Source organism: Microtus oregoni, unplaced genomic scaffold, assembly GCF_018167655.1.
Source record: "Microtus oregoni isolate MIOR12 unplaced genomic scaffold, Mior012 000096F_ref0000112, whole genome shotgun sequence".
In the NCBI taxonomy this organism is placed as follows: Eukaryota; Metazoa; Chordata; class Mammalia; order Rodentia; family Cricetidae; genus Microtus; species Microtus oregoni.
The window spans coordinates 695,329-716,342 of record NW_024544709.1 but is presented as its reverse complement, the minus strand read 5'-3'; the positions used below and the strand labels follow the sequence as shown (position 1 = coordinate 716,342).

Below are 21,014 nucleotides of genomic sequence, written 5' to 3'. Positions count from 1 at the left end.
GAGATCAGCTCAAAATTCAAAGATCAATGAAGGCAGACAGTAAGAATTCTCACTTAAGGTTCGGGAAGAAATGAGGTACACATATACAACAACCCACTATCTAGAATTCTAAGCCCCAACTCGTTTGTTTTTGGTTTCTCAAGACAGGATTACACTGTGTAGCCCCTGGCTGTCCTGGAACTCACTATGTAGAGATCAGGCTAATCTTGAACTCAAGACATCCTTCTGCCTCTGCCTCCCAAGTGCTGGGATTAAAGGACCACCACCTCCTGGCTCGCCCCTCCCCTTTTAAGTAAATAATCTACACATTGTCTTTCTCCAAATGACTCTGATCCTGTGATGTGGGAGTGATTTCTTATTAATAAAGAAACTGCCTAGACCCATTTGATAGGCCAACCCTTAGGTAGGCGGAGTAAACAGAACGGAATGCTGGGAGAAAGAAGCTGAGTCAGGGAGTAGCCATGATTCTCCCACTCCAGACAGACGCAGGTTAAGATCATTCCTGGTAAGCCAGCTCGTGGGCTACACAGATTAATAGAAATGGGTTAGATCAATATGTAAAAGCTAGCCAATAAGAAACTGAAACTAATGGGTCAGGCAGTGTTTAAAAGAATACAGTTTCCGTGTAATTATTTCGGGTAAAGCTAACCGGGTGGCGGGACACAGCCCGCCGATCCGTATTTCAACAGAATGGCGCCCGACGTGATGGACTAAATCCACTTAAAAACCTGAGAAGGCTTAAAAATAAGGGAGAGAGACTTTAACACAGATTTTTGCTGTTTGTTGGTGGCGTGCTGTAGAGAGATTTCCTGATTCGGCAACAGCAGCAGAAAAAAAAAGCTGCGTCATTTTAAAGTGCGGCTTCTTGGGACTGTGCCGCCAGTGCAAACTCTGGCTTTAAAGCATTTCAATGGATTTTATGGGACTGGATGTTTGTGTTCCCGCTTGGGATCTGAAGGAGAGTGCTCTCAGCGCTCCCCGCCTGCACCTGGGCAGATGGCAGAATCAGGCTTAGGCAGGCAGAAGAGCATGGTGGAAGAGACATGTTTTCAGACTCCGCAGTGCTCTGCGTGTCAGATTTGGTTATAACTTGGATAAAAAGAGTTTCTGTGCTGCATGCTCAGTCTCAAAATTAAACTACTGAGTGCGGCTCCAATGAGGACTTGCTGTGTGCCTGGAACTGTGCACAGCTCAGGGGCACCAAATGGATCTGAGGCAGGAGCTGCTGCTCCTTGCTGAACTGTGCTGGTTGGCAGGAACTACCGTAATTACCATAATAACAGCACAGTTAAGGTTTAGACTGGGCAGGACACAGGTGGTACCGTATTACCTGTACATGGTGCAACTTAAGTTTTCAAGAAGTGCTTAACATTTTAAGAAATGCTCCTGGATAGTAAAAATATTACAGATTCACAATAAAACAGATTCAGACATAACAGACCTCAGTGGATCACAGTGTTGGATGAATGTACATAGGCTTGAGAGAGAGAAGAATAAGAATATAGAGAATAAAGTAAATGTCTTAAAAAAAGGGTAAAGTCTTTAAAGAGACAGAGTACAGATAGTTAAGAGATTAAAAGAAATAAAAAAAAATAAGCCACGTAAAAATGGAAAATTCACAGAGAGTCTGGATTATGTACATTGTGTTTTCTTTAAAATTTTTGACTGTAAAGGAGCTAAGTACAGACAGACATTTCATTACATGGGCTGCCAAGCTAAACCAGAATGGATATAAAGGTATTACGATTTCAAAATTTGGGTCTAAGGATATGATACTTTGGAAAGGGTCTTCTTTTGTTTTCACAGAGGACCAGACCCTGTGGATTTCTTCTATCCCAATTTGGTATGATAGACCACGACCTCCCGAAAAGTTGCTGTGAACATCTTCACAAAATTACTTCACTCAACTGCCAACTGAGATGAACCTGACACACAGGTTACACCCTAAACGATCTGATTAACAGCGCCCCCATTCAGCAGGAAGCAGTTTGGAGAGAAAAAACTGCGCCCATGTTCCCAAAATATTGTTTATAAATGTTCTTTTACATTTAAACGGGGAAATGATATAGGTATGAATAATTTGCATTGGTATGGATTTAAAGGTCAATTTTGTTAGATGTATATGTATTTCTGATATTGATTAAGGTATTGTGATTGTGTAGTTCATTTAAAAATGTAATGTATAATTAAGAAATATAGGTTAATGGTTAATCATCAATAATAGTCAAGCTTGTAGTCATGTTAGTTAGATTTTCTAGATATATAGAGATACATTTCAGTTAGATAGACATTCTTCATATATTTCAAAGACTGCAGAATATGGCATTTAATGTTTTAATAACTTAGGACTTTTCATGACAATGAGACACTCTGCTCCTGGCGGCACCAATCTACTTCAAGAAGAAGATGGGCATCGAAGAGGATCCTTATGGAGTTTGATAGCCATTTGGGCAAGAAACTGCTCTTGCCTGAACTGTTGCATAAAATGGACACAGAGAACCCACAGAGAGAGGACTGCTGAACTTGCCTTAAGGTGAGACGGTCTTTTGGGGTTCATGACTCATGAAAGAGTCTGCGAGACATTCTGCAGGACACAGCAGATAGTGACTGAACTGTCTTTGAAATTTCCTGCTTCATGGAAATGTCTGCTGGATACTATGGGCCTGAAGACTGAAGATGGATGCCCCAACCATACAAAAGAACTTTGGGTGACTGTCCAGGCAGCAAGATGTCTCTGTCATTTCTAGAGTTTTCTTATTTCTTGTTTACTTAGGTAGTATTATATCCTTCTGGAGTCTTTAATGGAGTTGAAGAATGAATAGATAGTTATAATTTTCCTTAGTTATGATAAAAGATAAAATAGATATAAATATTGTAACTGTAATTCTTGCTTGATAACTGTTTTGCTATATGTAATTTTACTATGTTAAAGTTAAAGCCTTTCTTTTTTGTTTAAACAGAAAAAGGGGAAATGATGTGGGAGTGATTTCTTATTAATAAAGAAACTGCCTAGACCCATTTGATAGGCCAACCCTTAGGTAGGCGGAGTAAACAGAACGGAATGCTGGGAGAAAGAAGCTGAGTCAGGGAGTAGCCATGATTCTCCCACTCCAGACAGACGCAGGTTAAGATCATTCCTGGTAAGCCAGCTCGTGGGCTACACAGATTAATAGAAATGGGTTAGATCAATATGTAAAAGCTAGCCAATAAGAAACTGAAACTAATGGGTCAGGCAGTGTTTAAAAGAATACAGTTTCCGTGTAATTATTTCGGGTAAAGCTAACCGGGTGGCGGGACACAGCCCGCCGATCCGTATTTCAACAATCCTGTATAAGGATCAGAAGTAAAATGACATTTCTCTTTTGGGGTACTAATTTCCTGCTAGTTGTCAGAGGCAAGCTGTTCTGAAAGCCTTGTGGATTTGTTAAGAGTAACACACTTTCCCACTTCTGTTTGCTTGTGATATACAGTCCCGATTGGTCTGGATCTTCATGTGTGATCATTCTGCCCCAGCCTCCTATATGCTGGGAATTGCATGTGTGCCACAGTGCACCTGACTTCAATCGACACCATTACATAAACGTGTAGTTTAATATCCAAAATCCAAACCTCGTCAATAATTACCCTAGAACGATTCTCTTAATATAAGGGGCTTCCAAGAGAAATCAACCTTATATCACTTGGTCACACTAAAGAGCCTCCAACTAGGAAGCTGCTCCACAGCGCTCAGAACAGTCCGGGAGAAGCAAAATGGTTTCTGCACTCAGGCAATCCCTTTACATAGTAATTCTGCCAGCTTCCTCATCCCCGTAACAGAGGAGCCTTTCTGTAGAGCAGTTTTCTTCCAGTCAACAAATATTTCTGAAACTTCTATGTGCCAGCTGTTTGGCCAGGACTGGGCACATAATTTTATGGTGAATAAGACACCTTCATGGAGGGGGAAAAAATCAATAAAGAAATCAAGACAGTATAAGGAAATAATTACAAAAATTGCAAGAGTGGATGTGACCAGCTGTGACCAGACCTTCAAGCAGCGCATGTGGGGAGCACGGTCAGGATGGCACCCTGCGGATGAGGAAACAGTGAGTCCTTCCATCGGTCCCAGCTCATCTCGTGTACTCATGAAAGTCCCCTCCTGGACTCTGAAGAGGCAACACGAGGATACCAGCTTTTAAACCACCATAAAGGGCACACCAGACCAAACTCAAGCACTATCACATTATAAAGGCCATGTTGGCATAAAATGGGGTGCCCAACTTCAGATGAAAAGGACTCCTTTAGCTTGGGTTCTGTAAACAGCGACTTATGAAAACCTTAGCACATTGTAAATCCACACGTCAGGCATCCTGGTAAACACTTTGCTACCAAACATCTGGAACCTCTGAGCTAAAGTAGAAAGGTAGTAGGGCTATGGGGGAGGGGAATCTCCCACCCTCTAGAGACACACAGAGGAAGACATGAGCCAAGGCCGATGGACCCTTAGAACAAGAACTGTTCATGCTGACCCTGCTAACAGGCACCACCAAATCACCACACTCAGCACCACAGACAAGAGGACAGAGGAGTGTGTAGAGGGGAAGGGGGCCATGCAGGGGAGGCATACAGGGAAGAGGCCTGCAGAGGAGGCGGTGTGCAGGGTGTGCAGAGAGAGAGGTGTGTGGTTGAATCATTTGTTCTCTACAAGAGGGGCAAACTGAGTATTTGTGAGCAAGCTGTGTTATAGAAAAACTAAATTCTATTTGAGAGAACCATAATGTGCACTAAATCTGATTCTGTAGTTGTAGAGTGGCAAGAGATGAAAAAACTAAACTAAGAGCACTGTCAAAAGTTGGGCGTCCTAGAGGCAAGGGGACAAAGCTTAATGATAGCAGGTGAAAATGGGAATTCCAGACCCAGAACTCAGCAACAGCAACTGGGGGATCCTTTAGGAAGTTGCCCACCTCAAATACACTGTTTTGTATCAGGATACATTCCTTATAAGCAAAATAAAAAACAATTTTTAAAAAGAAGATTCTCCCTAAAAACAGCTCACAAGTATTGTGGATTGGGCCTGAAATATGATCCAAAGTTTTTGAATGTCAGAAGTGCTTGAGAAAGGGTTGGGTAAACACAGTGTTCAGCAACACGGACGGACTGACAGGCAGGACTCCCTTCAATACAACGTCCATCCACTTCTCTGCCCATGGGTGGCCGCTTGTGGGTTGAGATGGGGGGATCATCAGGCCTCTTCCACAGACAGAGATGACAGTCACACACAGCTCCTCCAAGTCCACAAAGCATCCTCACACCAAAGGTTCCTTACATAGACAAATCACATGACTGTCCCTTCCTCATGCCTCCTCCCCTCTTAAATGTTAAAATAGACACAGAGTTAATAGCCGAAAGTCGTAGACTGTAAATCCAGTTCAAATGTGTGACACTTTTAAGGAGCCTTGTTGTTGTCTAGGATGGCCTTGAACTATGGATTCAAATCATCCTCCTACAGGAGCTTCCTGAGTAGCTGGGACTATAAGCATTTAAGCATTACACCATCTCAAATAAGTAATTACCTCTTTCCACTAACATTTGATGAAGTCTGTGTACATGGTCATAGAGACCAAAGTCACTCAGACATGGCAGGCACGAGGCTACCAAACTGACTGCGGAACCTCATCATGCTAGGAAACCAAAATGAACCTGGACTCATTTCCCTCTTATACAATGTGACCAAACAGTCAACCCATCTCATAGCAGGGTTCGAGAGCTAAATGAAGTTCTTGGAAACTTTCTGGCAATGGTTGACTACTACAGTTATTTGGTTTTGATTTTTTGAAACAGGGTTTCTCTGCGTAGCCTTGGCTGTCACAGAATTCACATTGTAGACTAGGTTGGCTTCAAACTCAGAGATCCGCCTGCCTCTGCCTTTCAAGTGCTGAGATTAAAGGCGTGTGTCACCACTGCCTGGCCTACTACTGTTATTTTAACAGCCTTGTATGGCAAACTTAATTATTAATCTTATATTACTGATGACCAAAGCCCAACAACTTGTTCATCTGGTCAACAAAACTTTCTAGAGTAAGGGAGGTGTTTTAAGTCTCATTATGTGTTAGTTACACAAGTACGTATTTAATAAAACTGATAAGCTACATACTTAAACTAGGGGCATTTGACTTCATGGTACTTTTTAATAAGTGTTTCAGAGAGATAGGATCTTGCTGTGTAATCCAGGCTGGATCTAAAATTCAACCTCAGATCCTCCTGCCTCAGTCTCTTGAATGATGGGATTTACAGGCGTCTACCACCATACCCAATCTTAATTTTTTTTCAAAGATCATTCATCCAATAAGCAGCAGTGTATTTCTGGAACATATCTTCTACTTCATGTTGGGACCAACATAGTGGGTTTTTTCTTGGTTCTCATTCTGGAATCTGTTTTTCAACTAATCCTTCCTACCCAGTTGAAACACATGAACACCACTGTTCTCCGAGTTTTACTGCTCCAGCCTGCTTATTTCCACCTTGATCCCCCTGTAGCCAGAAGCTGAACAAAGCAAAATCACCCACCAACAGACTTCTGAGAATCTAAGTCAGCATTCTGCAACAATCTGTTGAGCAACTGTAAATAACACACCTAAGTCAGTGATTTCCAACCTGTGGGTCATGACCCCTTTGGGGTTGCATATCAGCCTTCTTATCAAATATTTACATTATGACTCAAAGTAGAAAACTTACAACTTTGAAGTAACAAAAATAATTTTATGGTTGGGGGTCAGCACAGCATGAGGAACTGTATTACAGGGTAGCAGCGTTAGGAAGGTTGAGAGTCACTGCCCTAAATAACCTGGTAAAGATCAACAGAAGTTTGAGATCTTATTCTTTAGGGCTATCATATCATATTATAAACAACTTTCACAATATCATCAAAACATGTCTTTTAGGATGAAAATCAGAAAACATCTGCCGGGGTCAAAACAGATTCAAGTTCCAAGACAGCATTGAGCCAATACAGACAGACTGTACTTACAAAAGTAAATAAAACCAACTCGTTTGTACCCAGTGCTTATCAAGTGTGGCTGGTCAAAGGCTACATAGTCCAGTTAGGGAAATGATGCCTGTAAGAACTGCTTGCTTTTTGTCAGTTATATCCAGCTCATTAAAGAAATGCCTATTTGGGCTGGAGAGATGGCTCAGCGGTTAAGAGCATTGCCTGCTCTTCCAAAGGTCTTGAGTTCAATTCCCAGCAACCACATGGCGGCTCACAACCATCTGTAATGAGGTCTGACGCCCTCTTCTGGCCTGCAGACATACACACAGACAGAACATTGTATACATAATAAATAAATATTTGAAAAAAAAAAGAAATGCCTATTTGTGGTCACTGAAGTGAGGAGGGTGAACTAGACTTATGGCTAAACAAAAAGCTCTTCCGGAAAAGTGTTCAATGACCATGAACAGCTTCTCACTCAGGAGCTCCAGGTACTTGTTACAGATTTGCAAACTCCACTTGGTCAAAAGGAAATAATTTTCCACCTAAATCATGCCAAGGTCAATTGGAAAATGTTGTTATGTATGTGTAGTTATGCAAACCGGCACCTCACCTTATCCCTCCCAACCTTTATTAAACATCAACTTCCTGCACCCTTGTCTTGAAAATGATTACCTGTCAGATTTTCCATTGGTCATAAAGTGTCTTGAATGGAAGGGTAGGCACACATCTAACTTATAGTGCCGCCAAAGTTAGAGTCACTCTCTATGAAGGGTCTTCTTTGAAAGTCCTAGCAATGCATATTCCTTAGCAGGCACTTGAGAAAAAAGGCCTGGTCATCTTTATAGCCAGAAGACATGACCTAGACTCAGACGTCACTGGGGCTTATGGGACATTAGCTTCTTCCAGTTCCAGCTGGCTGCTGGCCTCGCCTCCTAGTTAAATTTTCACCTGGGATTATCTCCAAGTCTCGTTCATGTCTCTCTGCACAGCTCAAAAAACACATTCAAAATGATGAAGTGTTATTCTGTAAAATGGGGGCGATTAAGTGACTCAAATCATCATTCTTTCCAGGGAAGTGGTGGTGCACGCCTTTAATTCCAGCATTTGGGAGGTAGAAGCAGGCTGATCTCTGAGTTCAAGGCCAACCTCATCTACAGAGAGAGTTCCAAGACAGCCAGAGCTACACAGAGATGCCTTGTCTCAAAATACACACACACATACACACATATGTATATATAATTTTATTTACTTATTTTATGTGCATTGGTGCTTTGCCTGTATTGAGGGTGTCAGATCCTCTGGAACTATAGTTACAGACAATTGTGAACTGCCATGTAGGTGCTGGGTCCTTTGGAAGAGCAGACAGTGCTCTATATATTAGACAACCTCTATATTATATATATTCTTATGTAATTGTATTAGATCTTTTTGAATAAGTAAACTGAAAACTAAAAAAATCTGATAGAAATGGAATTTATCACCCAGCACACAGGTGGCTGGGACAGAAGGATCTTGAGTTCCAGGTCACCTAGACTACATAGCAAAGGCCTGTCTCAAGCTTTGAAGGAGCTGGAAGAGGAGGAGGAAGGGGAATTTGTTGTTGTTGTTGTGTTTGTTTTTAGAGACAATTTGAGCAGCTGTGATGGGTCTTGAACTCAGATCCTCCTACCTCTGCCTCCTGAGGGGCAGGGAGAATTTTGAATGGAATGCAATACATTGTTATGATCCGCAGCTGCCAGTTTCCCATGTGTGATACTCATCTAAATGGCTCACAACACTGAACGTTCTGTCTTACATGCCGAGTTTTAAAAAATAGAAAAAAAAACAGCTTAAAATAAGTTAACTTATGCTGTCTGAACTTTCACATATGCATATTATCATATTAACTCTGATTCCACTTCTATGCCAATATTTAGGAGGTGCTAGCACCGTAACTCATTGTTGGAAAGAACAGCCTTGTATTAGAAGGAAGACCAAATGAACAATGCTATCTTAACTTGCCCAAAACCAAAACATTTATCCAAATAGCTGTGGTCTCCACTGTCCTTATTTATAAAGTAACTCTCATGACTGGCTATGCCCAGCCATAGGGCTGGTGCATGTGCTAGCTGAATAGAAATGGTTTTAAGGTGCTTTGGACATAAGACGATGTGTTTCAAAAGCACCCACTTCAGTGTATGTCTACATAAACAGTGTCATTTGCCATCAAAAGTCTTTTATTTTGGACCAAGTTAAGGGTTAAAGATGAGATGATGGGTCTTCGGGATTTTAAAGTCAACTTACATGGGTTCAAAGAAATGACTCAATCCTAAGCCCTTTTAGAATGTGCTGGTAGCAAACCAGCACATAGCTTACAGGCTGTACGAAAGAAGGAAACATCGGTTTTGATTGAAAAGATCCAGCTCAAACATAAGAAAACACCAGGAGTTCACCAAGTTAAACACTCAAAACCAAGAGGCGATAAAACTGGAGTCCAAGAATAAATAAGGTTAAATATCCCCCACACAAACCAATTATTTTCAAGAAAGAGAGAAAGGTATTAGGCTCTTGTGCCTGGAGTTTAATTCCCACAAACAAACGCACAAGCAGATACAGGCAGCACCTTCGCCAAAGCTGAGTCAGGGAAATTATATGAAATCTACCTATGAATCAGGAGAGACTTAAGACAGACCAAGGTGGGTTTACTACTTCCTATTGATCATCCCCTGAGTACTTAGCACGGTGGTGGCATAACCAAGAGACTCCTACTACCCTTCAGATCCTGAAAGCAACTGGGGGGCAGAGGACGGAGGTTAACTTACTAAAATCACACCACCAACACAGACGATAGAAGCCATGAGCCCAGCTTTGCCTAACCAGTGTGTATGTTCTCTCTTATGTGCACCTGCTCTGGGTCCCATGACATTTTCACCAACTCTAACACACAATCTGCTTCCCCAAGTTCTCATACCTGACGTCAAGGTGACACAAACCAGCTAACTGCTGACTTGGCTGGCTTTGTTCCTCCCAATTCTTAAAAGACAGGGAGAAGAAAAGTAATACTCAGCACTGAAGGGTGACGGAGAAGCCTTGTCAGTCAAGATAAAGAGTTGTGCTAGGAGGGGGTGGCATCCACGCGCAAACCCAGCAATGGGAAAGCTAAGGCAGGGATCAAGAGTTCAAGGTCATGGTGAGTTTGAGGTCAGCCTGGGCTACCAAAAAACCGCTATCTCAAAACAAAAGGATAAGTAGAAAATAATTTTCTCTCAGTTATAAGTCTACAATGTTAAGTAGATTGTAATGACATATGCCTTTAACCCCAGTACTTGGGAAGCCAGAGGCAGGCAGATCTATGAATTCAAGTACAGTTTAGACTAGAGAGTGAGTTCCAGGACAACCAGGGCTACACAGAGAAACCCTGTCTCAAAAACAAACAAAAAAACCCACGTTTTTAACAATTACACCTTTGATATAAAATAGCCTAATTTTTTTTGTAAAAATAAATATGTTTTTTCCCCTGCCTCCATTCCCTTTTGATTGACCGGACCCTTACATTCATAATAGAATTTCAGAACTTACTAAGCCTATTCTGTAGTTACATTATGATCTTCATAAGGCACCGCCAAACAGCAACAGAAATAGTTCTTAAACATGAAACAAAAAATTTCATACTACTTCAAATTTGTAAATCAAGTTCAATATCAGAGACCCCAGTGAGCCAGCAGAACATGTCACAGAAACAGAAACTACTCAACACAAACCCTATGAAGTGAAATATGAGGGAGAGCATTCTCAGACTGCAAAGTCATCTGGATTCCTCTGTAAACTATAAATACAGAGCTCTCCAAAGAGAAAACAGACCAGATCTCTGTTCAAGAGAAATGGTCAGCTTGTGACCGTCTACACAAATGGAGATGATAATAAATTATCACAGGTAGAATTAATTCTGCAAAAGTATTTGCACAGGGTGCGCCAGCTGTCCCAAGAATGGCTCCTCATAACTACGTAGGAACGTAGACTATGCATCTCTGTGCCTTCCTGTTCTCTGGTACTGGGCTCCTAATGCATCCTTTTCCAGAATCCAAGACAGGTTGAGCTGCCTTCATTTTCCACCTGCTGAGTAACACTGAATAAGGGGTGAGGGTAAGAGAAGCAAAGGAAGAAAGTGGGGGAAAAAACACAAAGGAAATGAACAACTGACTTAAAGTGCTTCTAGCATCTGTAACTGAGGAAAGCACCCTCAAATTCCCACATCATCTAGAAAACTTGTTAGTCACAAAGTACAAACCCACACAGCACCGTGAGATTTCGACTCTCTTGTCACACACTTACAGAGTGTAAAACAGTACTCAGAGAAAAGTAAGGGAAGCCACATGCAAAGGTCTGATGAGGAAAATGTGTGACTGACAAAGGAATTTTTTAAAGAACTCTTGCACGTAGCTTTAATCCCAATGCTAGAGAGGCAGAACCAGGAGGTTCTCTGTTAGTTCAAGGCCAGACTTGGACTGCTAACACAAGTTCCAGGCCGGTCAGGGTGACACAGCAATGATACTCTCTCAAAACGTAAAGAGAAAAGAAATACCTATTTGCCAGGGGCAGGTTTCTGGAATTGAATCCAGGATCTTATGCCTACTGGGCAACATAGTCCACCTAGCCATCACTACAGGTCTGTTTTATTTCAAAACAGACACACTTACTTGCACAGTCTGGCCTTGAATTTATGATCCTCTTGCTCTAGGCTCCTGAATAAACTGGTCGACCAAGCCCCTGTGAGGATTCTTCAGATACCAAGTTTCTTACCAAAACTTGGTCAAAACAGCAAGTATGGTTTCCAACATAGTGGAGACCGTAATAAATGATGTGTTAACAATTCCCGTGAGAATATTTCTTTTAACATAAATACTAACACCCTCTGGGAGCTAAAGCTAAAGCCCTTCTGAATCCCTTGCCCCTCTACCTCGCAGCATTCTGACCACAGGGAGAGTTCCAAATAGGGTTTGAAACTGATCAAAACTAAATACAATATTCTAACAGTGGGGATTTTGTTCATGCTCTTTTTTTAAAAGAAAAAATCTAGATTACAGCCTGGAAACCTAGTTGTAGCTATATGTCTAAATGACATGGTTCTATATGTGGAGTCTAGACTGAGCATCTAATAAAAAACAAGTCATTTTTAATAGATAAGAGATCCTGGGAGACTCAGCCCTTTCTAATCCATTTTTTTTTTTTCACTTCTCCAATCCTTGTTACTCAACAGGAAGTTGGGTCTTCTGTGATCCTCACTCAAGTCAAACCTATAGGATTATGTTAGTAGTGGTAGGTAAATAGATTTCCAACTAGTTAACATGCCTAAGAATGATACGATATCAACATAGAGTCTAGTATGTAATAAAAGTTGACTTTTATAGTACAAGGTTATTTAGCTAGTATTCTGGTAACTACAATTCAATCAGCTTGACAGAGAGGTTGGGAATGGGGCAGGTCTATGTTTCAATGGCCTATCTAGATTGCTTACATCTATACTGGCTGTTATTTTTATTCCACGAGAATAGCTAAGCAAGTTATGTTTTACAATAGACACAGTTTCAACTTAATATAATTATTAACCACCATCAAAAAAAATTTACCATGGACTGGAGAAAGATGGCTCCTCCTTTATGAGCACTAACTGCTGTTCCGAAGGACCAGGGTTTGATTCCCAGCACTTACATGGTGTCTCACAAACATCTCTAACTCCAGTCCTTGGGGACCTGACACCATCCCTTGGCCTCTGCAAATTCAGGCAAACGTTAATACACATGAAATACTGAAAATAAGTAAAATCTCTTCTTTAATTTACAAGATGAACAAAAGAAAATTAACTTCTGTGACACTAAACACTTGAATATCTCCTATGAAGTGCTTATCTGAAAAAAGTGAAGGGCTGGAGAGATGGCTCAGTGGTTAAGAGCACTGCCTGCTCTTCCAAAGGTCCTGAGTTCAATTCCCAGCAACCACATGGTGGTTCACAGCCATCTGTAATGAGATCTGGTGCCCTCTTCTGGCCTGCAGGAATGCATACAGACAGAACACTGTATACTTAATAAATAAATAAATCTTAAAAAAAAAAAGTGAAGAAATTGATTTTCGTTCAAATTGGTGTATGTGTAAATAACACCTGACTTAAATATTACCCCATTACCAGTGTACAAAAGGCATAGACGATAAGCTAACAGACCACCAGTAAAGAGTCACCGATCACTGGCAGACATTTTTTTAAGCTACATGCTCATTTACAAAAGAATGTTCTTTATACTTCTTCCTCTTACGTCCTCTTCTTGTTATTCTAAGTATGGATACTTCTCAGAAAAAAAAAATGTCTTTCTCCAGGCCAATTTAGGACACAAGCTTCCCTGAAATGCTTTCAGGGAATGTAATCAGGGTAATCGTAATCAATCAGCCCTCAAATTAACACAGTGAGTTCGGCATTCAGCCTAAAATACAGTTTATTCGCAAGGGACAAATCTGTATTAAAAGCACACTGAGGTATATAGGGGGCTAGACATCTTGTCCAAAGCAGCTCGCTGAGGCCCATCAGCCTGCCCTGCGCCTCGGCCACTACTCTCCAACACAAACCAAACTCAGTGATTTCCCAGCACACTGCCCCAGCTTGAAGCAATTTTCATGCAGCCTCTTTCCTCCTTTCCAACTAGTCTGAGAAATAGGGGATGCCAACTTCATTCTTTCACTGCTCAGTTTTTAAACAAAGTCTATGCAAAAAGCAAGCAATGGTGTCTTAAGAGAAACTTAAAATGCCTTTAAGATTATATTTAGTTTCACGACCTCAAAACAAAATCCTTTCTAAGTTTTCTAGGAGGCAAGGTGTGTACTTTCTCTTATTATTTGGGTTATAATGCATATATATTGACATCATTAATTAGATTTGGATCTGCTGGCAAGATGTAAGTAAACACATTTTTACTGTTCTTTAATATGGAGTTTACAATGCAATCCAAGGAAAACTGATTGGTCCTAAAAAACAAAACAATTGTTATGATAAAGATTTGTAGGCATGCTTATACATCTGGAGTCTGGAGGCTATTAAGTGAAATGCCTCTAGACTCAATCTAAAGCAATTTGGCTCATTGTATAGGAAAATAAAATTTTACTGTATGTACTTTTCTACAAAGTAAAGACCAAACCCCAAATATATCATCCCAAAATGCACATTCTTTCCTTTATCTTGGGCCAAGTGAACAAGTAAAAGTCATAAGTCATATTTCATATCATCATGACAAAACCGCCCACAAGAAAAGGTGACAACTTGTTTTCAAGTAACACTGAAGTCCTTTCAAAACCTGTAACTGCTATCAAGGCAGCCTTTTATGTAATCTGGCTTGGAAATGAACATTTCAAAGAAAAAAACAGTCACATCCATATTCCTAATTATACTGAACCAAACTAAGCAAAGTATGGAGACTGCAAAGTCTACATGCTTGTCAAAGCAGACTACTTAACAAAACAAAAAACAGACTTCAGGCTAGCTGTGCCATGGCAAGTAGCCTCTTTTTTCCTTCAGAGGAGGACCATACATCTTCAGTCACTAGTGGGCTCATTCCTCCCTCTGTCTGTCAGTTGAGTGCCCTCTCCTATCGGAGGCATCTTCAGATGCCCAAACACAAACCATGAACAGTAGTTCTTCACTTTCAGCTTGGGGGCTCACTCCAAAGCCTACCGAAAGTACCAAAGGGGCGATTTAAACTTGACTGCTCTTCGGGCTGATGAGAGAGGGGGAGTTAATTGGGGGAGGGGGAGGGAGATGGGAGGTGGTGGCGGGGAGGAGACAAATCTTTAATAAATAATAAAAATAATAATAATAAATTAATTAATAACTTGCTCCTTTCAGTGAAGTCATTGAAGATCAGGCTTTCATAATAGAGCTAGTGCATGCTCAGGAAAGCCTTTTGTCCCCTTTAATCTGCCGGGCAGTGGTGGCACATGTCTTTAATCCCAGCACTCAGGAGGCAGAGGCAGACAGATATCTGTGAGTTCGAGGCCAACCTGGTCTTGAGCATGTTCCAGAACAGGCTTCAAAAAAAAAAAACTGTCTCTAAAACAAAGCAAACAAAAATGTTTAATCTATTACTATGTAGGAAGTTAATTTGAGAAAATTGTAAACTATAGACAACAAGAAAACACTTGTATCATCAATTCATATAAAAAAACCTGCAAATGGACTATTAGAGACATAGAATTCATCATTCCCAGAGCCACAGATCTGGAAGACTTTCCATCCTAAAGACTTAAATTTTTCTTGGATTTTATTTTTATTTTGTTTTGATGTATAACACATGGTTTCTTTGTAAGTACATGATTTCGACTGCATTGATAAATTCACCTGAACAAGAGACAACAAAGTCAGGAGAATAAACATGTTCTGGTCATCGTAAGATCTGCAACCATTTGGGCTGTTACATAGAAATCCCTAAAGACATGTTCTCTGAATAGTCCATGTGGATGGTCCATCACATCACATGTGCATTCGTAGAATTCTGTAGGCTTTGACAATTTCTTTTTGAGATGGAGACTCGTGTAACCCAAACTGGCCATGCTTTTTTACTTTGCAGCCAACCCTGGTCTCGAACAACCCCAGTCTTACTGCATCTACCTCCCCAGGGCTACATTTACAGGCATGCATCACAGGCATGCTCTAGTCATGATCTAACCAAAAACACATGCTTCATTGTCACGTAGCTATGGGATAACGGTGAGGACGCTGTCTCTTTCCAAGCCTAATGCTATTACAAATACTTGATTGTGGATCATTCAGGTTCCTTGCTATCACAATTTCACCTCTTTGGATAACATAAAAATGCCAGCTAGGGGGCTAGAGAGAGGACTCAGTGGCTAAGAGCACTTGCTCTTTTTGCGGAGGACCTTAGCTCAACTCTCAATGCCCCCATGCTGGCTCACAACCCTCTATAACTCCAACTGCAGCAGATATGACACTGCTCTGACCTCCATGGACATCAGACATGCATGCAATGCACATTCATGCATTCAGGCTGAATGTTCATACACATAAAATAAACTTTAAAATATTTAGTGCAAGCTAAAAGGTTTCTGCAAAGGCATCGCTAAATATTGACTTGTTGGCTCTATTGATAGGACAGAACACATTACAATACCACCACTGAATTCAAATGCTCACAGACTATACAGCCATACTGATAATAACCAACAAGTTAAAAGGTTTGTTCCAAAATACTAGGGAAGCATAGATCTTTGTTGACTTATCACTGACAAAAATCATAGGTTGGATCAGATGGAGGTTTGTTTATCATTGATTAGTTTTTTTTTGAGACAGGGTTTCTCTGTGCAGCTCTGGCTGTTCTGGAACTCCTGTCTGTGGACCAGGCTGGCCTTGAACTCACAGATCCGCCTGCCTCTGCCTCCTGGGTGTTTGGGTGCTGGGATTAAAGGTGTGTGCTACCACTGCTATGAATGACCTAGATTTGGACTCTCAAATCACTCTCTTTAGCTTCAGGGTGGGGCAAGGGCAAGAAACGTCAAGTTTACAGATACATTCTAAGAGTTTCATTATATTCAACCCAAGTTTTAGGATAATTGCAGGATTTCTAGGAGGAAAAAAAAAAAGTCTCAGTGACTACGTGGAAAATCTATGATTTCAAGATTCCTCGGGCCCAGAGAACCAGAAAAACTCTCACCCAAGATTTACGTAAACTTTCTCTAAATGTTCTGATTGAGTAAAGGTGCTTACAAAGGGCCCCAGAAGAATGCTAGCTCCCCTGGAGCTGGAGTTATAGGCATTTGTGAGCTTCCTGATGTGGGTTCTGAAAACTAAACACGGGTCCTCTAGAAGAAGCAGACTGTGCCATTTCCCCAACCCCAAGAATGTCTAAGGACATTCATACTTGACAATTTCTCATTGCCACATGCAAAAAGACTGCACAACAGTAGCTATTCCAGAGTACTGAATTTGTAGGGACAGATTTAAAAAGAATCTAACTCAGAGTTCCAGAAGGAACAACAGCCATATGTGTCTCATAAACAATGATTTAGAACTACTAACATTCCATTTTGAGAAAAACCAGCATGTTTGACAACACTGAAGTAGACTTCTGTAAGTCAACACAACTATAAATGTGTTTATAGGGCAAATATAAATCGAGGAAAAATATCTGCGATATGAACAGATGTATGCCAACAACCTGAAAGAGGCTTTTATGAGTAGAAAAATACCAATTTTCCAAGAGGAAAAAATCTAATTGAATTAAAAAGAAATAAAACTAGCCAGGCATAGTGTCACACACCTTTAAGCCCCACATTCAGGAGGCAGAGGCAAGCAGATCTTTGAGTTCGCCGTCAGCCTGGTCTACAGGAGGAGTTCCAAGACAGAGCTACACAGAGAAACTCTAAAGAAAAAAACAAAAACTAGGAAGGAGCATAGGTGACATGCTTGATAACATTTGCAGTCACAGAAATGGAAAGTTAAATACTGAGATAGCACTGTTCACCTATAAAGCTGACAATAAGACTTCCTTTTAAGGAAAACTAACCTGTGTTTAAAAGAGCTTATTTAGCTATTTAGTTTGACTAAATAGTTCTGGAAACCAAACGTCAGTGTTTTTACAAGAAACTTTGAATCACCAATTGTGATTTCCAAGGACATTAGACTAAAGACACATAACTTGCATACAAAATATTTAAAAGAGATAAATGTTGCAATAGCATATCTAAAAACAGTAACTGCAAATGAAAAGTTCAGCTTGTAAGGCAAGGTTAAGTAAACTGACACATCTATAGAATATACTGTAACAAAAAACTAAGATGTTGCAGGCTTAATACAATGGAGGACTTTTAATAATATTTTACAAAGGACAAAAGACGGTGGGGTTGACTCTTTTCTGAATGTACAAAATTGTACACATCAGCCATTCATTCCTTTTGAAGTCAGAGCAAATGCAGTCACTAAATAACATGCTTCTTCAAACACTTAATCCTAATAACTCAAATTTAGTTCCAAAAAAATTCTACTCAAAAACTGACCCAGAATTTCATAATCCTACTAATCACTACAAAGATTGTCCTTGAATTTCTAACAGTTAATTAAAAGACACAAACCTCTTCCAAACACTATTTTTTTTCCACATAAATACAGTTTTAAAAGGAACAGGTGGGGGCTGGAGTGATGGCTTGGTGATTAAGAGAACTGGCTGTTTTTCTAGAGGACCTGGGTTCCACTCCCAGCTCCCACACAGCTGCTCACAACTGTAACTCCAGTTCCATGATTGGGTTTCTCTGGCCTTCTTGGGCACCAGGCATGCTTGAGATACAGACATACATGCAGGCAAAACATCCATACACACTTTTTAAAAAAAGCTTAAATGTATATGCTTACTACAGATATGACCTATTAAATTAATCTGAAATCACTGTCATAGAGATTAACTGAGACAATTAAAAAGGGGGGGGGACAGGGAGAGTGGAGGGCAGACATCTGTGGTAATCCAGGTGCTTGTTATATGCAAAACTCTTGGCTCCATCCACCCCACAAGGGGTGGGCGCACGTTGGCAGCGTGGCACAGGTGGGGGAAAATCAACACAACTTACTTTAATTATTTTAAACTAAATCCTATGCTTTTTTTTTAAAGGGTGAGAATGGGGGTTTGTTTTATTTTGCTTGCATAACTTTTCTTATGGAATAGAATTCTTGAGAAATGAATCTGTAAACAGTGAGTTTAAACACACCCACGCAACAGAATCTAGATTGCCCTGAAGGAACTGCTGGAGACAACGGGAGATGATGAATTATTTAAATTGATAACCTATTTGTAAAGCATTCCTTATGGAGGTCATAGGTTCAGGGGAACACGACCCCGCCTCTTTTTTGCCTTCCAAGTTGTCTCCAGATCCCCGGAGTCCACCCCCACCCCCACAGCGCTGTGATTTGATACCATGATTGAACTCCAATCACCTGGCAAAACATGAAAGCTCTCTTTCCTCCCGTTTTGCCTAAGACTCTGGTTTTGGAAAAACAAAATACACTGGATTTCCTTTCCTAGAACACTGACAATTTAAAAATAGCATTTTGCAAAAACGGGTATCACTATGAAAGTTGAGTTTTAAAAACTTAAATTCGTCAATATTACAAAAGTGAATAAATGACCCTCGTAGAGGACCCTAAAGACCTCAGATAGTTCTAGCTAAGTCCCCTATTGGGTAGTCATTAAGATGACCAGAAGGAGGGTTTTCCCAAAGAGCTTGTAAATACCCGCGGGCTGCAGGGACTAACCCCGCATAAGGACCTGGAGAACTGCAGCAATTCCCTTTCTCCCATATTTTCTGCACTGACTGCTTAAACTGGGAATGGGCCCCGGCAAGTCGCCCAGCCGGAAGCTTGAAGCTGCCAAGCCCAAAGCCGGGTCCGGAGCCTGGTGGGTGGCTTTCGGCCGAGGGTGCAAACTTTTGACAGTTCGCCGGATCTACTGTAGACCCACCATCTCGGTCACTTTCAAGGTGACAGCAACCGCAACCCCGCAGGAGCTGCGCTGGCCCCACGTGAGCCCAGCCTCCCCACTCACTCCACCAACTTAAAAAACCCCGAGGACACCCGCCCACTCCCCCTACCCCGAAAGCCAGTCCGGTCACCGTGAGTGAGTTGCAGTCGCCGCGTCTGAGCTCCACGTTCTCCGGAGGTCCCCACCGCGGCCGGGATGAACTGCGGAATGGGATCCACTCCGCGCTTGCCCGCAGAGGCTGGAAGCCAGCCCTGAGCCCTCTTCTGAGAGCCACCACTTGGAGCTGGGCTCTCTCCGCACCCTGGGCGGGTCCAGCCCGAGAGGTTGTATACACTTGGGGCTCGCAGCTCGACCCCGATTCGCACCCGTATCCCGGTGGCGACTGCGGCCAGGCGGGAACCGAGAACCAAGCTTCAGCCTCCCCGCCCTGGGCCACCAGGGGGAGGAACGAAGGCGGAGAGTCCGGAGCTGGGCAGCCTCGCCCCTCGCCCGCGGCGGCTCCAGGAGCCCAGACAAAGGCCAGGTGGGGGACCAGGGGGCGGCACCCCCAAGAAACTAACCTGAGAGACGTGCCGGGGTTCCTAGGGGCACCAAGACTCCCACGGAGCTCCACTGCGATCGCCCGCCCGGGCTGGCTCCAGGGCTGTACGTCTACTTGCCGGAAGCCCCGGGCGTAGGTCCCGGAGCGCGCTGCACCTGTTGCCACGTGGGTCACGATGCGGTGTCTGCTGACTGCGCACCTGGCTACACCGCGCGTCCCCAGACCACTCACGCCCCGCGGACGAGCCAAGCTCTGCTGTGCCCAGCTTTGAGGCCGCAGGATCGGCCAGGCTAGCCGGAGAGAGGATCCGCTCCTCCTAGGTAGGTGTCCTCGCAGCCTGAGTTCCCCGTCCTCTTGCTTCTCGTGGGCCACGGACTGCTTTGGGGTTGGGAGGTGGGAAAGTTGCCCGAGTTATCAGCGCAGGGGCTTGTAAGGATTGCTCTCTGGACGAGTCCCACCTGCGCTCCACGTCCCAGACTTTTGAGCAGATTATTAGCGAGCACCTATTAAACATTAAGGAAAGGAGACTCCAGCTGTTAGGTATTCAGATAAAAAATGGGAAGGTAGTGGGACTCGGAGTAGATCTGACCTCTTTAAAGACAAGGTCCTCGTTCTGGGACGAACTGAAGAAGTTTTAGCCCCAAGTAGGCATATTTTAATACAAACTTTTCCTTAAGAGTGGTAGTCCTCCCGTGAGAGATAAAAAAACATTTCTGAGCCGGGCGTTGGTGGCGCACGCCTTTAATCCCAGCACTCGGGAGGCAGAGGCAGGCGGATCTCTGTGAGTTCGAGGCCAGCCTGGTCTACAAGAGCTAGTTCCAGGACCGGAACCAAAAAAGCTACGGAGAAACCCTGTCTCGAAAAAAAAAAAAATTCTGAGCCATTAAATGTCAGACAATCAGTGCTCTAAGTTTAATATATACTTGTTTGTATGCATATGTGAAATTACCTGGCGTGGGGTTGCAGAAAGCATTTTAAGTTTCTGGAGGTGTGGTGGATGGGCGGG

At 42.2% G+C, this 21,014-nt stretch overlaps 1 protein-coding gene across 4 annotated transcripts in view; it reads right to left on the bottom strand.

Moving 5' to 3' along the window:
- Positions 1–20,146, bottom strand: part of Mtus1 (microtubule associated scaffold protein 1) — a 139,914-nt gene extending 119,768 nt beyond the window's left edge. For 2 of the 4 annotated variants that reach the window (XM_041644443.1, XM_041644446.1), the window contains exon 1: positions 19,598–19,860. The gene's annotated coding sequence lies outside the window, so the exon portion shown is untranslated. Of the gene's footprint in view, positions 1–12,573; positions 12,694–19,597; positions 19,861–20,027 lie in introns of those variants that run through there. The other 2 variants (XM_041644445.1, XM_041644444.1) reach the window with 2 other exon arrangements.
- Positions 20,147–21,014: the final 868 nt, after the last annotated feature.